The sequence below is a fragment of the Staurois parvus genome, unplaced genomic scaffold (genome assembly GCF_062004578.1).
Source record: "Staurois parvus isolate SC_StPar_1 unplaced genomic scaffold, SC_StPar_1.0 ptg000261l, whole genome shotgun sequence".
Classification (NCBI taxonomy): domain Eukaryota; kingdom Metazoa; phylum Chordata; class Amphibia; order Anura; family Ranidae; genus Staurois; species Staurois parvus.
Window position 1 is genome coordinate 2816776 of NW_028318057.1, and position 18727 is coordinate 2835502.

General features: G+C 42.8%; 1 long non-coding RNA gene across 1 annotated transcript in view; it reads right to left on the bottom strand.

The window, feature by feature from the left end:
- LOC149459418 (uncharacterized) overlaps positions 1–16912 on the bottom strand; it is a 53903-nt gene extending 36991 nt beyond the window's left edge. Inside the window, exon 1 of the long non-coding RNA XR_016313277.1 lies at positions 16836–16912. This is a non-coding gene — a long non-coding RNA (uncharacterized LOC149459418). The remainder of the gene's footprint in view (positions 1–16835) is intronic.
- Positions 16913–18727: the final 1815 nt, after the last annotated feature.

Here is an 18727-nt window from a genome sequence, read left to right on the forward strand (position 1 = left end):
AATAGAACACTTCTGGGATATTATGTTTCGGTCCATCCAACACCAGGTTGCACTTCAGACTGTCCAGGAGCTCAGTGATGACCCGGTCAAGATCAGGGAGGAAATACCCCAGGACACCATTCATCATCCCATTTAGAGCATGCCCTGACGTTGTCAGGTATGCATACAAGCACATGGGGGTCATACAAACTACTGAGTACCATTTTGAGTTACTGCAATGAAATTTCAGCAAAATGGACTTGCCTGCTGCATCATTTTTTCACTTTGATTTTTGGGGTGTCTTTGAATTCAGTCCTCTGTAGGTTGATAATTTTCATTTCCATCAAATGATGGGGCATCCTTATGTTCCTAACACGTTACCCAGTCCCTATCAGTATAGATATCCAGCACAAGATTTTTCCCCATTGAGATCTGATGTGATTTCAAAGTGTTTCTTTAATTTTTTTGAGCAGTGTACATCAAAAATAGAGATTTGCAGACACTGGGAAGTGTCAAGGTAAATAGAGTCTTTTACAGGGAGCAGTTTTGTTGGCAAACACTGTACAGATGAGAACTGCATGTGCACAGACATAGAGAAAGTGCAAGTGGGCAATGACTGCTCTTGAACATTAGAGATGAGTGATTAAAATGCTTGGCATATCCAGCCGTCCTGCATTTTCAGCAATCTCAATCTGTCAATTTTTGTGGAAGGCAATCTTTTGCTCTTGTCTGTATTACCCACTGTGTTTGAAACAAAAGGGGCACAAAATCACTATGAGTGCAAAATGGTGAAGTAGATGCCACAGGTATATGCTATAGGGCCAGCAACCCATGGGATCATTTGAAAATTTGCTGGGACTGTGCAGCAGTCCAGATAAGCAGTTGTTATCCTATCCAGTAACTTTGGTTGGTTCCATATTGTGAACAAGCAGCTGGAAGAAAAAGTTTATGCAATGGAAATGTTTAATTTTTAAAAAATGCTCCTTTGTGCTGAGGGCTTTGGGCACTTGTGGCACTGTCAATTTTGGCACACTAACTATACAATATTTTGGTCCAAGGATTGTGGCATATGTGTATAGTATAAACAGTAGACACAGACTATATTTAACCATGTCCCTTTAAGGCTAAGCTCAGTATTCAGCACAATATATTCACATGCATTGTTTGTCATGTGTTCTGTGCACTGCATGTCATTTTAACTGTCCTAGCCCTCTTTTTCAAGTGCTAAAGTTGGGTGGCATAGATAACTATAATAGATGGTGCAGCAATTAGGCAGTAGTATTGCGACACAATACACTGTGCCTTAATGTAATACAAAGAGGAGCTTTGGATTTATTTCTTTGATATTCTTGGAGCTTGCTCTGCCCAGATAACCAGCAAAATACGATGTATTCAGCAAAAGCCTAGTAGATTGTACAGCACAAGACCCATAAGACATGTATACTAGTATAGGCTAGTATAATTCACTTTCTCATCAAGTAATGGAAACTGAAAATATAAAAATATTACTCAGAACATTTTTGCCTGTGTTCAGCTACCCAGAAAACTTCAAAATGCACTTCAAAGGGTGGCCTGTAACACCACTTTGGCTAGTATAATCCTCTATGACTTCATGTAATGCACACAGAAGTTTTGGATATACTTACAATAGCTTGTAGACAACACATAGCGACATACTAAAATCATTTTCAGCTTCACTTAGTGTACATCTATATGTTTTTTTTCCAAACCTACAATGATCGCTCCATAAATCCTAATGATTTTCTATGGTGAAAAAAGTCATGCATTCAAAGCATACACAGACACATTTTTTTAGTAATAGATATTGGATAATATCACACCAACATTTCCAGATACAGGAAAAGCATATGAACTGAAGTGCAGGATAAGTGAATATTGTGTAAATACAAGAGACATATATATTCATATCATACAAAGTGAAAAAATTATGTGCTATGTGTCAAAGTCAGTGTAAATATGGGAATATAAGAATATGTATCTGCTACAGGAGGGGGCACACTCAGAAAATATAAAATACTTAATATTTTACATAAAATTACAAATTGTTATGTCACCCCTTTAAATGTGCACTCAACATACACAGCAGTAAAATGAATAAAGGTTAAAGTGTTACTAAACCCACAACAGTAAAATCAGTCTGCATATGCAGTAAAGCATGCTTGTTATACTCACTGTGGAACCTAAGGGGTTAATGTTCTGCATTGTGTAAAAAGGCTGCTTGATCCTTTCTTCTCTGCCCCTTCTCTTGTTGAAATGGCCACCTGACACAGACTGAATCTGTAGTCACGTGCACTTGCTCAGTTTGGTGTGTATTGCTAGAGAGGATTTTTTTTTCCTTGGGAGAGTGCATGTGAGCAGCACAGGGCCGATCAGCACTATCCAGACAGAGGGTCAGGACTGTCACATCCTCCTAGAGCAAAATGAAAACTCCTCCTATAAGCTTTAACCAGTGCTCTGCTGGACACTGATAGAAGTCACAAGACTGCTCTGTTGATGAGAAAAGGTATTTAGCAGTTTATATTTACTAAAATAATTGCATTTCCATAGTCTGTGTATTGTGGGAGACCAGATATAGTGAGTGCAGGGTCCTGGATTTAGTAACACTTTACTTCTTTTTTTTTTATGGTTGAACTGGATGGACTTTTGTATTTTTCAGCCAGAGTAACTATGTAACTAAGATACAAGAAAAAAGTGACAAGTGGCTAAAATATTGTGGGAAATCACAAAACAAAAAGTCAAGGTAAAAATAACACAACAAAAAAAAAGTTCAACTTTATTGAGAATTCTGTGCAATCAGTGATCCACTGTGGTAAAATCTTTAAGTTACCAATAAAGTTACTAACTTCTGCATGCGCTAGCTGCAGCACCCAAATTCCTCTACCCGTACTGATAGGACATGGTAGGGGGATTCTCATTACAGCTCCTGCAGGCAGGTATATGAGGTATAGGGGGAAGTAAGGGGATGAGGAGGGAGAGGAAAAGGGCACTGAAACTGCAATGTCAGCAGAGATATACTGCAAGTAAAGGGGCTGAGTGGGCCAGCCTGGCTGGGGTCATGCAGACAGATGGCTAAAAGCAACAGCTTGCAGATGGAAGCAATCCCAATTTAAAGCAGCAGTATGTCATAGCATCTCAATAGCAGAGACAACAGGGGCCTCCAGAAATTGATTGAAGGGATGTCTCAGCTCCAGACCGAGTTACCTATGCTGAAGTGCAGACAAGAATACTCCCCTGAGGGGCAAGAAGAGGACAATTTCTTGTTTTGAAGGCAAACACCACCTCCCCATGCTGGGGCTGTAAAGATTTTGACCATCAAAAGAGAGACTGCCTCAGCTGTACACAGATGAAGCTGTTAAACTAGAACACCCCACTGCCTGGAGTCAATTAGTGGGGCAGAAAAGTGGAACAACTTCCCATTCAAGAACCAAAAATGTGGAAGCTGACAACTGTCTTGTGGAGCAAGGCTGATTCACAGCCACAAGATCAAGTGTCTGACAAGTCACTACCATTTCCTATCAAGAAGATTAGTCTGGACACATTATGTAGGTTATTGACATTGACAGCTGCCAATGATCTCCCCATAGAAGTAGTCACGATAACTTTGATGAAAGTGGAGCTGTGGGAGCAGGACTTTGGCCAGAAATATGTAGCAATTAGAGATGAGCGAATTATTCAAAAATTCGGTTCGGCTGATTCGCCGAATTCGCCGAATAAATTCGCTTCGAGCCGAATATATTCGCTGCGAATTTAACTTATAAAAAGGGTGTTTCTAGGCTTCAGAGAGCCTTTATATTAGTGCAGAACACTGTACCTTTAATTTAAATGCCCTTGGAGTCTGCTGGGGAAGAGAAATAATACTGTCAGTCAGTATGACATGCAGATGAGTGCCGTCGATCTTAGAATCACCGCACACTTCACTCATTTGGACAGTCACGGGGCCAAAACCAGAGTGTGGAGCCACAGTGTGGCGGTGGAGGCAGCAGCAATGGGAGGCCATACAGCACCCTATGACAAAATGGAACCCACCAGCAGTGTGAGGAGACCTGAAAGTGGCACATGGCAGAGTGTGGCGATGGAGACAGCAGCAATGGGAGGCCGTACAGGGACCCATGACACACTCTGGACCTGGCAGCAGCATGAGGAGGCGGTACAGGGGCCCATGACAGATTACGGGCCTGGCAGCAGCATGAGGAGTCGGTACGGGGGCCCATGGCAGATTACGGGCCTGGCAGCAGCATGAGGAGGCGGTACAGGGGCCCATGGCAGAGTGGCGGAGCGTAAGCAGCTAAAATTGAAGGCCATACAGAGGCCTATGTTAAAAAGTCCCCCCAGCAGCAGCGTGGGGAGATGACTATCAAGAGTCCAATGGCAGAGTGGCGGAGCAGAAGCAGCTTCAATTGAAGGCCATACACAGGCCTAGGTTTAAAAGTCCCTCACAGTTAATTCCAATAACGAACTCTACTCCTCCGTGCAATCTACTTACGAGACCCTGGGCAGGTCTGGGTCCAATTTGTGGTAGAGACTGGTTTTGTTCAGCCATGCTTGAGCGAGTAATAACAGGTCTGTGCTGCCCTTTGGTGTCTGGCTTAATGCGCACAACACTGAACGTCCCAGCGTTTGTCAACGATTTGCCGTTAAGTGATGCAAACCCACTGAACCACGTTCATGAGGAGCCGGTACAGGGGGCCATGAATCAGTATGGACCTGGCAGCAGCGTGAGCAGACGACAGAGGCACATGGCGCAGGGTGGGGGTGTAGGCAGCATTATTCTGACGATTCTGTGTCCCTGAGTAATGATTCTGTGTCCCTGAGTAACGATTCTGTGTCCCTGAGTAACGATTCTGTGGCCCTAAAGTCTCTGTGGCCCTAACTCTGTCCCTTAATACACACAGGTCTGTCTCTCTTGAATGACCGGAGGCTAATGGAGAATTCTAAGATGGCCGCGATTTATAGCTCCACCATTACACAGTGCTGGCTGGCTGCTGATTGGCTAATGCGATCACATGTCATGAATGCATTATGGGTCAGCGCGCCTTGTCTGCGTGCCTTCCCAGAGATCCCCACCCCATCTTCTCTGTCCATTTTCTCCGTCGCCACACATGTCGCCGCCATTTTTGGGAAAATTCGATTCGTGCATCCGAAGTTTGCTAATCTTCGGATTCGTCGCGAATAGAATTTTTCCAAATCTTCGGAACGAATTCCACTTCGTCATGTTCGATTCGCTCATCTCTAGTAGCAATCATTGTGCCGCATTACTATACTCCAGGAACTGAGAACCTACATACTGAGGGGGCACCTTGCACTCTTGGACCCACTCTTCAAAATAAGGCAACTGCTTTATGCTCTGAAAGCACTGGACGGCCTGGAAGCATGCTCTTTAAAATTCTGGGAAAAATCTGGCATCATCAAAGTGCCTTTTGGGAAAGAAGTTGTGGTACCACCTAAGCAACAACTCATACTCACCAATGAGTGTCAGCTGTCACCATGGATTGCAAAGCTTATAGGTTCTTGTGGAAGCCTTGCCCTCAGAAGTGGGTCTATTTGTCACCAGGTCTCCTTCTTTTTTCCTGTTCCTTGGCACAACAATGGCGGGACTGACCCTAATCACAAATGTGATTGCCCCCAAGATGGAGCTACAGTATGTCATTATGTGACAAGAATGAATATGATTCAGTTCTTAGCTGGAATGAACTGAAAGTGGGCAGGAGAGCAAATGCTGCTTCTACAACTGTCCACCGAAGAAATGACAACCCCTCAGTTAGAAGCAATAAGGCAATTATTGGATAAGTGGTGGACCAGCTTAAGATCAATCTCATTGCTCCCATGGGATTTTCCCAGTTCAAAAGGATACCCTTCGCTCTGAACAGTATGCCTATCACATTTCAGAGGATGATGGAACACTGCCTTGGGGACATGAACCTGATATATCTAGGTGATATAATGCTGTTTTCTGCCACACTTGAGAACCATCTTGCACATTTAAATGCTATATTGACCCAGCTTCACCATTATGGACTGAAGCTCAAACCCAAGAAGAGCCAACTATTCAATCATGAGACCCTAGGACACATCATCTCCAGACGAGGCATACTCCCCAATCCCAAGAAAATAAGGGCCATTCAGGAATGGAGTCTTCCAACAACCACGACTAAAGCAAGAACTTTTCTAGGGCTGGCAGGATATTGCTGGTGTTTCATCAAGCAGTTTGTCTATCACTCTGCCCTGATTTGAAAGCTCATATACAAGGTAAACCAGAAGCAGAACCACATGAAAGTGGAATAAGAATCAGAACAATAGGAGGCAATTGACTTCTTTAAGCAGCAGCTGATGTTGGATCCCATGTTGGCCTTTGCTAATTTCTTCCTTCTTTTTTAGCTAAGAACCGACACCTGTACTCAGGGCCTAAGGGTTGTACCCTGCCAAGGTGTACAAGGTGGCCAGTCAAGGCCTACATATGACTGAGAAAAACCCTGCAAACTACAGTTCCTTCAAGTTAGAGCTGTTGGACTTGTGGGCAGTCACCAACAATTTCAATGTCTGGATAGATAACAATGTGTTGGTTCATCTCCAGACAAAGACATTTCGTGGTCTCTGGCAACACAGGGCAGCCCGAATGGCAAAGTTTAAATTCCCCTTTCATTATCACCCTGAAAAAAGCAACAAGGCAGAAGACATCCTGTGACAGAACCCACGTGCCTGGCTTACCAAGATGTGAATGCAGAAGCTGAAGTGATTGAAATTTCCAGCTTGACTGGAGGAAGACCTTAGAGAAGGCCCCATGTGAACCTCATCCATGTACTGAAAGAGTGTAACTAGGCAGAGACACATTGGCAGAATCCAGTGGTTTACCCTTTAATAGAGGCTATATGGTTATGGCAGTGGCCTAGTCCCAGAGAAGGATTGCAGCTATTACTAGAAACCAACTAGCTGCCTGTGACAGACCCAATTGGGAAAGGGGCTTTTGGAGGGGACTATGGGCTAGCCTTCTACCCACTGATTTTGGTCCATGGAGGAGAGGTCCTAAAATCCTTTGACTGGCCGGGAGTATCTACTAGGATTATGTGGTCAGGAAGTCCCTAGAATACTGGTGCGTCTGTGGGAACAGATCGTGCAGACACACCTTCACCAGCTGGACATATGGAACTCTTCTTGGGTATATTTCTTCTAATCTTGCTCCAGCTGGTCCTCGAGAGCTGGATAATGCAGCATTTGCCCATCTTTCCCCGGCTACTGTAGCAATCGTGCACATAGAGATGGATGCGAACCTCCATCTTGGCAAAGGCCTCCATCTTCTTTCATTTTCTACTCCCAAATCAGCTTCTCCACATCCCCCCTCCCTCTCTGTTGAGTGACATTTGGTCTGGATAAGGCAGAGGTCACAGGCAAGTCAAGGCTCAGCGGGAGAGCTCCAGGGCTATAAAATTCCAAACGAGCTGGTGCCTAGATGTCTGTTAACTTGTCAATCTGGGATATCGTAAAGCCATAAACCAAGTCCCTCACTGAGCTTCAAGACATTCCAGATAAGCCATAAAGCAGACATCACATTCAAAAATCCATTTTCCCCTATGATTTCCTATCTTGGAATATAAAAGACTTACATAAAAACCAGGCATATATTCAGACCGGTCACTTTAATACAAGTCGTCTGATATATTACATCCCCTATCTGACATCTACAGGAGAGCAGAAAATTATATCTCTTCAACCATCCCCCCAGGTATGTCATATTTCATATCTAAACGTTCAGCAAATGCGTCTGCGTATTAATCTACCCGTGGATAGAATGTTACATGTACCTAGGAAACGTTATTGACCATAGTATAATTTGGGAGGGATTTGGTCATAGCCTGAGCTCCCTGCCTACAACACCCCTCCCCAAATGAGGCGATTGGTTCTCTGCTTTATGAGACACCCTGCTGAGTTCCTGAAAAAAGGCTGTTATACTTGGAGATAAGTTAAGCTGAGTTGAGTTGAAGTTGAAGAAATCTCCCTGTTAACATCGGAACTAACTTTGGGAGATAAGGCACCCTTTTGGCTCAGGAAACTTGATCTGCTTAAACCAGGACATTTGGCAAGTACTTTACCTCCCTAAATTCCTTTCTGTTATCTCTTTGCTGTGTTATTGCTGTCTGTATATCTATATATATATTGGCTACATCTTTTTCTGTAAAAATTTTTATTGCACCCTTTTGACCTTGTAGTAATAAATCTTATTTTCTGAAAGCGTTGAACTGTTTCTAAAGCTCTTTAATGCAAACTAAGAAACCCTGTCTTTGAAGAGCGCTACTGTGTGTGTTTAAACCTCTGTATAACCTGCCTGCGGTGACAGTGGTATACAGACGATTATTCAACCATCATAGTGTTATTGCTGATATTGCCGAGTCTCCTCTTTCTCTGTACAAAAAGGAGGTGGTGGCAGTGTGAAGGGTTAATTGCATAATTAACCTGACCCAGTAACAATCGCTCCCAGGCTGCAAGTACACAGATTGTGGTCCATAAGCTGGAAAATCTTTTTGCAGGATGCAGCTGGGCGTGGCATTGTTACGCACGTGACAGCGCGGTTTTAGATTGGCTAGTCCTTCGGTCACGAGTTTGGTGAGAAAGGCTGGGGTCTGATGCTGCGATCGTCACAGATACTACCAACTTTATATTATGAGCTTTTTATATTATTCCTGCCAAAGATGCTTGGACATTTAGAAATGAGTGGTGTAATGTACTTTATGTATCCAGGGCTGTAGAACTGTTTCTGGGCATCTTGGTGAGCACGCCCTGGCTAATCAAAACTTATTGTCGACATGTTTTTCAACACATTGACAAGAGAGGTAGGGTGGGGAATTCCTGTGACTGCTAGGCATACTGATAGCACTTGTCTAGGTGCCCAGTTGTGAATTAGATTAATGTTTAAAGGTTGCAGTGTCATGTTTTTACTGTTTTGTTACCTATGCTAATATCACCAAGAGGGGAATGTCCTCCTGGGGGTATAAAGTATGTGCCTGGGTTTTAATAAACAGTTATTCCTTTGATTTTACCTCAACATCTTGTCTGTGTATGATGCTTGGGGTAAAGGGCTGGTATTAGCTATCGGTCTGTTGGAAGTGTTAGGTGGGTAGGAGGCACTGATAGGTGGAGGCACCTAGTCGGGGTGCCAGGTGGTCTGCCACACTGGCCTAATCCTCTCTATGGCAGAATGAATCCACATGAAAGTGGGACACTTGGGTGTCCATAATGGTTCACTAGGTTCGCTCAGCACAGGACTTGGATGCTAGTGGAGATCACAGTGATAAGGGTGCCTACTACAGTGATTTCCAGCTTCTAGATGGATTTTACAGGTATGGTATATGCATACTTACATTGATCCAAGCTGGATAAATATAACTATGTAAAAATATCCATACCTGGAATTTTCCTTTAATCTTGAGAGCTCAGAGCCATTGGGAGTTAGAGTAAATCATTCCAAGATCTCTTTCCCACTTTTGGAAGTTAGTAGATTTATTAAAGGTCAATTTATTCTGGAGAAAGTTGTAGAATATTGTGATTCCTTAAGGACATGATGTGGTAGAAATTAAAATTTGCCAGTATTGTGAGATCCTTAATGCTTCATCTTTGACCCAACACTTCATGATCAGCCACTGCATTACTTTAAAAAATGTTATAGTCTTTGCAATAAAGTTTGTAAAAAAATCTGTTTAATTATTTTTCCCTCCTCGTCCTCTATATTTACTCTAAAAAGGTTTATACCTCAGAAATGTAATCCAGATTTTCCACAATGGGAATACCCTGACAGCAATGCAGAGCAAGAGAAGGGGCTAACACCCTGGTGAAACCCCAGGTGCAGTGGACAGGCCAAAGTAAAGAGAACAAATTGGAAATATTGTGTGCCCACAGCAAATAACAGGTAGCATTGAAGACGTGGTCTCTAGGGTGGAGAAAAGTAATGACAGACTGGGTCAAATTCATACAGACTCTTTGTACCCAAAGAAATGTGTTGAGAATGTTTAGATCATGTATGTGGGGGATGATATCTTTTGCTTTGGGAACAGTGAACAGGTCTGAAAAGAAACCATGATACCTCTCCTATTATACAGGACACTGGCTATGACCTCCTGAAAAGGAAGTTCTGCTAGAGCAGAGAGAAGATCCAACTAATCTTTGCGAAGATACTGGTAAGTTTGACAATATGTAGTGGGGTGGAGGAGAGGCCAAAATTGTAGTTTGTAGTTTCTGAATACAATGTTGTGGGCCCAAAAGTCTGAAATGTCCTGGAACCAGATGACTACAAAGACCAATAGGTTCATGGATAGTGAAACTAAGTTCAAGTCTTTATCTGAAGTTCTGAAAAAACAAAGAGAACACTTTTTTGGCCTCGGGAGTAGAAGATTTTTCTGGAGCTAAAGGGTTCTCTCCCCTCAGCAACTTCCTTAAAGTTGTCCAGGTGTTCACCATCAAAGGTTATATGCAAGAAGTGTTTCTTGCACTGATGCTCCACAAACCAACATTTTAGCCAAAGTGTTCTTCACAGATGTACGTGGTGAACAGCCAGAAACTTAAAGTCCAGTTGCTGGAGGATAGAAGATTTTGGTAGGATAAATTTAAGATTCTGGGACATAATCTTGGACCAGACAGCTGGCAGATGGACATGGTGCAATGGTGGCTTGCATGGCATGACCTGCAAGGAAGAATAAGCCCTTAGAGAGTTTTTTATCCACAGGGTATTTAAGCACAGGGACCATCAGACTTTTGTTAAGATAGAAAATGGTAGGGTCTACAATCGGGAAAGACCACTATTTAGAAATCCCTGGCAAAAAATTGGGGGCGATTAAACAAATATTAATATGGACATTAATAAATAATATTATTATTATTCATTATTCAACACCCACTTCTCACAGTTTGATAGGGAAAGGTCAGCAATGAAACACACATCATAAACTGTATGTGAAAAATTATATACAGTATTGTATAAAGATTTGAACATGGACAGTTTAATTACTAGTAAGGAAATATTACCCAAATATGACAAAACCAGTCCTAAGTGTCATATAAATCATGTGCAAAGAATCACAGCAACAATACCCGAAACTATCAATCAATAAAGCCAGTGTATCATACAGTACAAATACCTATGGAACCAAATACAATACATTCCAACCATCATAAACTGGTTGGATTACTATCAAAAAAGCATAGCAAATATTACTAACCCAAGGGATTGAAAAACATCTTATCTTTCAGTTACCTGACCTTCAGGTGTCCCCCAGGTGTCTCTCTGTCCTGTCTCCTCCATCATTTCCGCTCTTATCATCCTTATCCTAGTTCCTTCCATTCGCTAGCATTGAGGAACATCTGATTGGTCCACATATCACAGTCATATTTTTATCATAAAAAGTAATTGGATGGTAACTCAAGCTCCCTTTGATGTGATGACTGTCCAATATTAATTATGATCTCTCCTTGCTATTCAAATTCGTGACATCTCTTGCAACTATACATTTGTTAAGTCTTATCTATCCGCCATCAAACCTGGATCTTTGGACATAGTATACCGATCACTAAGACAACACTGACCTATTACTTGGCCTCCAACCATTTACCTGTCCTCTTACTTGTCCCTCGAAGACAAAAGGGTGATATTAATTATAGTGGGTAACATTTGCCTTCAGCATACTAATGAAGGTACCAACAGGAAAACCTTTGTTCTCTGGAGAAACAATTGTGGTCTTGCAAATAACAGACATCTTCTCCATTAACTCTTTTGCCCATTATCTCATAATATACCCATATAAATATCCACTTGAAGACCAAGCCTTTTCTGACACTTTTTGTTTGTTTTGTAAAAATAAGTCCTTTTTGCTAGAAAATGACAAAACATTATATATTTTTTAAAGCAGGGGCCCTAGAGCAGGGGTCAGCAACCAGTAGATCGTGATCTACCAGTAGATCTTGGCCAGGTGACTGATAGATCTCGGGCTGGGTTTGCTGACCCCCCATCCCAGAGAATCAAACAGAGTGCAATGCAGAGGAACTACTTGTAAAGTTGGAGCTGTTGTAGGGAGCAAGATACGTTGTTGTCTCCTCTGTAGTGCTGCTCCTACGCCCTGTCATAGTTGGCGGCTGTAGCACCAGCCAAGCATGACCCATTCAAGTGAATGAGGCTGCTCTGCAATTACTCTGCAAGTTTGTGTAGTACAGCAAACAAGGGGTTAAACAGGCAACGGTGTGTTGCTTTCTCAGCACCTGCTTTAAGCCCTTGGACCCTGAAGAAGCATGCAATTGCAGGGTGCCTGCAGAGTGGCCCATTTACTTGAATAGGTCTTGGTTGACAGGCAGTAGTACCCACCAAAAGCAGCAAGGGGGGTAATTCCTGCTGCAGCATGTGTACAACTTTGGCTGTTGCCATGGTAAAACTGTGATTCACCCACAGGGTTTTACCACCCCCCAACTTTATATGTGAACAAGGCCTAAGGATGCCACTGCCGATTACAACTAAGAAGAATCCCAGAGTGTCAGCTAAAGACCTACAGAAATCTCTGGCACATGCTAACATTTTTGTTGACACATCTACAATAAGGAAAACATTAAACAAGAATGGAGTACATGGGAGGACACCTAGGAGGAAGCCATTGCTGTCCAAAAAGAATATTGCAGCACGTTTGAAGTTTGCAAAAGAGCACCTGGATGTTCCACAGCACTACTGGCAAAATATACTGTGGACAGATGAAACCAAGATTGAGTTGTTTGGGAAGAACACACAACACTATGTGTGGAGAAAAAAAGGCACAGCACACCAACATCAAAACCTCATCCCCACTGTAAAACATGGCGGAGGGAGCATCATGGTTTTGGGCTGCTTTGCTGCCTCAGGGCCTGGACGGATTGTTGTCATTGATGGGAAAATGAATTCCAGAGTTTATCAAGACATTTTGCAGGAAAACGTACGACCATCTGTCCGCCAACTGAAGCTCCGCAGAGGATGGGTGATGCAACAGGACAATGACCCAAAGCATACAAGTAATTCAACAAAACAATGGCTGCAACAGCACAGAATACGCCTTCTGGAGTGGCCCAGTCAGAGTCCTGACCTCAACCCGATTGAAATGCTGTGGCATGACCTTAAGAGAGCGATTCACACCAGACATCCCAAGAATATTGCTACACTGAAACAGTTTTGTGAAGAGGAGTGGTCCAAAATTACTTCAGATCGTTTTGCAGGTCTGATCTGCAACTACAGGAAACGTTTGGTTGAGGTTATTGCTGTCAAAGGAGGGTCAACCAGTTATTAAGTCCAAAGGTTCACATACTTTTTCCTCCCTGAATGTTTACAAAAATACAATACAATACCCGATTGTTTGGTAAAATATAAAAGTTGATGTTACGCTAAGTAAATAGATACCATACATTTCACGCTTTGAAATTGCACATGCCATGATTTTTATGGTCAGAGGTTGTGTGCACTGTTTTTGTTTATTATTTAGTTTTTTCCGTACCCTTAACACAGTTTGCAGCATTACCCTCTAGTACCGAGTGCATAATTATTTGGTGGTTTATTTATGTCAGAAGTTAATTGTATCAAGTTAATTCTTGCACTGCACTAGGTTGTCATCAGTTCTACTACACAATGGTAAAAGGTTATCATTATGCACTTCGTGGTTCTGTAGTGGCCACTTCTTCAGACACCACAAATATATTTTCTATGTGACTCCAACTAACCAAAAAAGAGGTACTACACTGAACTGAAAAAAAGTGTGGACATTTTTACACTAAACACCATTGTAAGGGGATACTCCATTTCTCACTGTCTGAGTTGTTTTTCTGTAAATTATCAATTGATTCATTTCATGGTTGTTAGTGAAACTATTTTTTTTATATGAAGAAAGGTAATGTTAAATAAATAAATTGTAGCCAGGTGTTTGGCTAAGAATGGAGAGTGAAACCCTTGTTCTAGCTGCTCTCCATAGCTGCTGCTTAAACTGGATAACAGCTATATCAGCAAGAGGAGGGAGCTGTTGAGCAAATAGAGTTCAATAGACTGAAATAGGTAGCACTGCACTGCAGGAAATGTAGTCCAGAGGAGAGAGAGACTGATAGGAGGAGGGAAAAGAGCTGCATTTTCTCAGGCTGTACAGGACACAGTTTCCTCTTGCCATGAGGAGCCGGAAGAGTGCAAATTGCTGTCCTGTGTGCACCACCACTGCTGCCTGATCAGGATCCAGAGTGGTGTGTGTGACCAGATGGTGAGCTGCAGTATCGCTAGGAATGTTAAGTTGCTGCAGTAGGATTTTACTATCTGCTGCTAAAGAGAGAGACTGAGCCCATTAGGAACTGACTATACAGACATCTAGTAGAGCTATTGCTGTCTGCAGGCTTGACTGTCCCTTTACAGCTGCTAGACAGAGACCTTTACCAATTGCTTCTGCTAATAGATACCTCGCAGGGGACATTGCACCATATCCAGGCCATTCTCCAAGAGTGCACTCTAGACTAGTTATAATATTATTATTCACATTGCAGTTCATGCTTACAGTGGGGCAAAAAAGTATTTAGTCAGCCACCAATTGTGCAAGTTCTCCCACTTAAAAAGATGAGAGAGGCCTGTAATTGGCATCATAGGTAGACCTCAACTATGAGAGACAAAATGAGAAAAAAAATCCAGACAACCACATTGGCTGATTTGGAAAGAATTTATTTGCAAATTATGGTGGAAAATAAGTATTTGGTCACCTACAAACAAGCAAGATTTCTGGCTCTCACAGACCTGTACTTTCTTCTTTAAGAGGCTCCTCTGTCCTGCACTCATTACCTGTATCAATGGCACCTGTTTGAACTTGTTATCAGTATAAAAGACACCTGTCCACAACCTCAAACAGTCATACTCCAAACTCCACTATGGTGAAGACCTAAGAGCTGTCGAAGGACACCAGAAACAAAATTGTAGACCTGCACCAGGCTGAGAAGACTGAATCTGCAATAGGCAAGCAGCTTAGTGTGAACAAATCAACTGTGGGAGCAATAATTAGAAAATGGAAGACATACAAGACCACTGATAATCTCCCTCGATCTGGGACTCCACGCAAGATCTCACCCCGTGGGGTCAAAATGATCACAAGAACGGTGAGCAAAAATCACAGGACCACACGGGGGGAACTAGTGAATGACCTGCAGAGAGCTGGGACCAACGTAACAAAGGCTACCATCAGTAACACACTATCTACACTTGTGTTCTTATAAGTGCTTGCAGTGGCTTTCATTCAACCAGGTGTGTCAGAGGAGCTGAGGTTGTTCTTGAAGTTGAGGTGCAGAACAGAGAACCCAAATTACGAAGCGGCTCCTTCAGGGGTTGACCTACGGAATCATGCCTTTTTTGTCCTCCTCCACAAGTATAAACATAAAGCACAAAAGCGTGAGTATTCTTGTGTATTAGATATCCAGTGGTCTGGTATTTTGAATGAGGGCAGTTGAATTGTCAAAATAAATAGATAAATCGATATGTGCCTAATACCATATATAAACCATACTGTGCCTTATATACACCCCTCCTCCCCAGGGACTTGATTCATCCCTATGGATAGGGGGATGTGTGCATGTTTGTATAACCGTGCATATAAGAAATACAATATACAGTGCTAAATTATGTGAAAATTTTAAACAACCATGTACATCAATCCTCCCAATATGAGGCAATCTCAATGAAAGAATACATAACATTAACTATTGCACTTGTATGCAATAATTGAAGTCCCAGTGTAAAACAATTTCCACATTAACATTCAATGTGATACAATGTGATTCAGTGACCAGTCTTCTTATCCATAAAGTTCTTCTGTTAAGTGCTCCACTCAGTGCTCCCCCTCCAGAGCCCCACTCACCACAAGGTGTTGACCACCTGCATAGGTAGGTCAAACTGCATGTTTGACTTCTCTCTTCTCCTGATTATGTCATGGGACAAAACGCGTAGTGGGGGTTTGATAGCACCACATCTGTTCCTATGAGGGAGTACGGAGGAGTTGCAGTGTCTTAGGACTTTTTAAAGCGCTATACATATGCTTACATGTAGGTGCGATTTTAAGTGTTTTATATTCAACAAAACCAGTATTATGCTATGGAAGCTTTCTTCTGATTGTTTTTTACAGTGGTGGAGGAGTATTGTGGAAGGTCTGGATAGCTTTTCATTTATGGAGTCCAAAACCAGTGGATAGAGGCTTCAGGAGTATACAGGAAGCTGATCGGTTGAGGGGCTTGCTGAAGAACCAAACACACAGTTTGACCTTGTGGTGAGTAGGGCTCTGGAGGGGGAGCACTAAGTGGAGCACTTAACACAAGAATTTGGTCACTGAATCACATTGTATCACATTGAATGTTAATGTGGAAAGTGTTTTACACTGGGATTTCAATTAGGGGTGGAAGGAAGGAAACGAGGGGTGGGTGGAAGGAAAGGAGGGGTGAAAGGAGGGAAGAGGTGGAAGGAAGGAAGGAAGGAAGGGGTGGATGGAAGGAAGGAAAGAAGAAGTGAATGGATAGAAGGGAGGGGTGGGTGGGTGGCTGGAAGGAAGGAAGGAAGGAAGGAAGGAAGAGTGAAAGGAAGGGGTGGGTGGGTGTAAGGAAGGAATGGGTGAGTGGAAGGAAGGAAGGAGTGGAAGGAAGAGGTGAGTGGGTGGAAGGAAGGAAGGGGTGGGTAAAAGGAAGGAAAGGAAGGAAGGGGTGGGTAAAAGGCAGGAGAGGAGGGAGGGGTGGGTGGAAGGAAGAGAAGGGTGGATGGAAGGAAGGAAGGAAAGAAGAGGTGAAAGGGGGGTGGAGGGATGGAGGGGAGGTGGAAGTATGGAAGGTTAGGTCAAACTCACAATGACTCCTTCAGAAGCATCAGAGCTGTAACTGTCGGCTGCTGTGTTCACTTTCCCACCCACACCTTTTCTGAAGCTGCACAGACTGGAGTGTGGGCGGGCACAGGGGGGAAGCAGATCCTGCCTCTCTCCCCTCTTCTCCTATTGGTGCGGAGGATGGAGGGAGGGGCTGGGCTGCTGGGCAGTGAGAGGAACACAGCAGCTGGAACACAGCGGCGGTGGGAGAGAGGGGAAAGAAAACTGTTCTGTGCAGAGGTGGAGGCGGTGAGCAGCGCCGGGGCTAGGGGTGTGTGGGAGGGGTGGCGATGGTTGTGGTGACAGGCAGCGATCTCCTGTATGGCTTTCAACGAAGCAAGCTGCTTCTCCTCTTCTCCCTCCCGTGGCTTCAAGCTGCTTCATTGAAAGCCATACAGGAAATCGCTGCCTGTCACAACAACCATCGCCACCCCTCCCACACACCCCTAGCCCCAGTGCTGCTTGCCACCTCCACCGCTGCATAGAACAGTTTTCTTTCTGCCCCATCTCCCTCCCACTGCCGCTGTGTTCTTCTCACTGCCTAGCCCAAATTTCGAGGGCTGCAGCCTGCAGCCAGGGATGGTTGACAACTCTCCTCTGGGGGGTTTCAAACCTCCCTGACTCCCCCCTTATCTACGCCCCTGGAGACAGAATCATGATTGAAGTGTGGCACAACACTAGTATTTATAGAATCACAAGTGGCAGCTCAGCATTTATATTATACATTTATACTTACACATTTGTGGTACTGCTAGCAGCAGCCAGCTGAACTATTACATCTACTCCCAGTCCACTGCGCAGGTCCTATCTGTATACAGTTGAATTGTGCTTACACTTTATGCATAAATACATACAACTGCATGCAGCCGTAATGTTCATGTTTTTTTCATTTCAGCATCCCAAAGTTACAGGTGAACATTTTCAGAAACCCATATAAAATAATACAATACTATATTAACTACTATGAAGTCATGTATGTGCAATAAAAAAAACTCTCTGCATATTTTAATACCCCTTATTAAAAGCAATCTTGGAATTTATGGTTAAATGTTATACCTAAGTTTTAAAGTATTTATGTTATACCAATGTTTAAAAATGCTTGTGTTTGAATTATATACCTATATATATCTAGTATAATAGTCGATGCACTTTTTCCTCTCAGAAACGGAAACTCCCAGTGTAAACATTGGCTAAATCTCTGCTGACACAATAGGCTGCAATCCTCTTACAGCTCTATTCTTTGTTAACAAGTTGGATGGCAGCAGAAAAAAAGTCACACTGTATGCACAGTAAGCAGAAAATGCTGCAGCATGAGAGTATAAAATAAAAATATAATTACAATTCCACTTGCAAGGATATTAAAATTTCAATTTTGAATACATGTATTAAATGTTCAACAGAGGGTTTTCTTTTTCTTTACATACAGTGTCTTCTTTGTATTGTCGTCAAACTTTTTTATGAACAAAGTGGTACTGTGAGAAGATTGGAGCCTACTGTGGCAGCAGATGTGCACACTGCTTACAGGGAGGGTGTCCGTTTCTACAGCGGTCCCATCGGATTCATTAACAGTAAGCAAGAGCACCTTTACATCATGAATCCAGCTGAAAAGAACCACTCTGTCCATACACACAGCATATGTTTGAACTTTTTCATGGAAAGTGTTTTCATTGTTTTTGCAAGTAAATATTATTTATATTTGACATAGATTAAAGTTCTTTTCACACTGTCTCCTAGATTGTAAGCTCTAACGAGCAGGGCAATCAGTTTCCTCTTGTACCAAATTGTATTGTAACTGTAATGTCTACCTTCATTTTGTAAAGTGCTGAGCAAACTGTTGGCGCTATATAAATCCTGTATAATAATAATATGCTGCACTG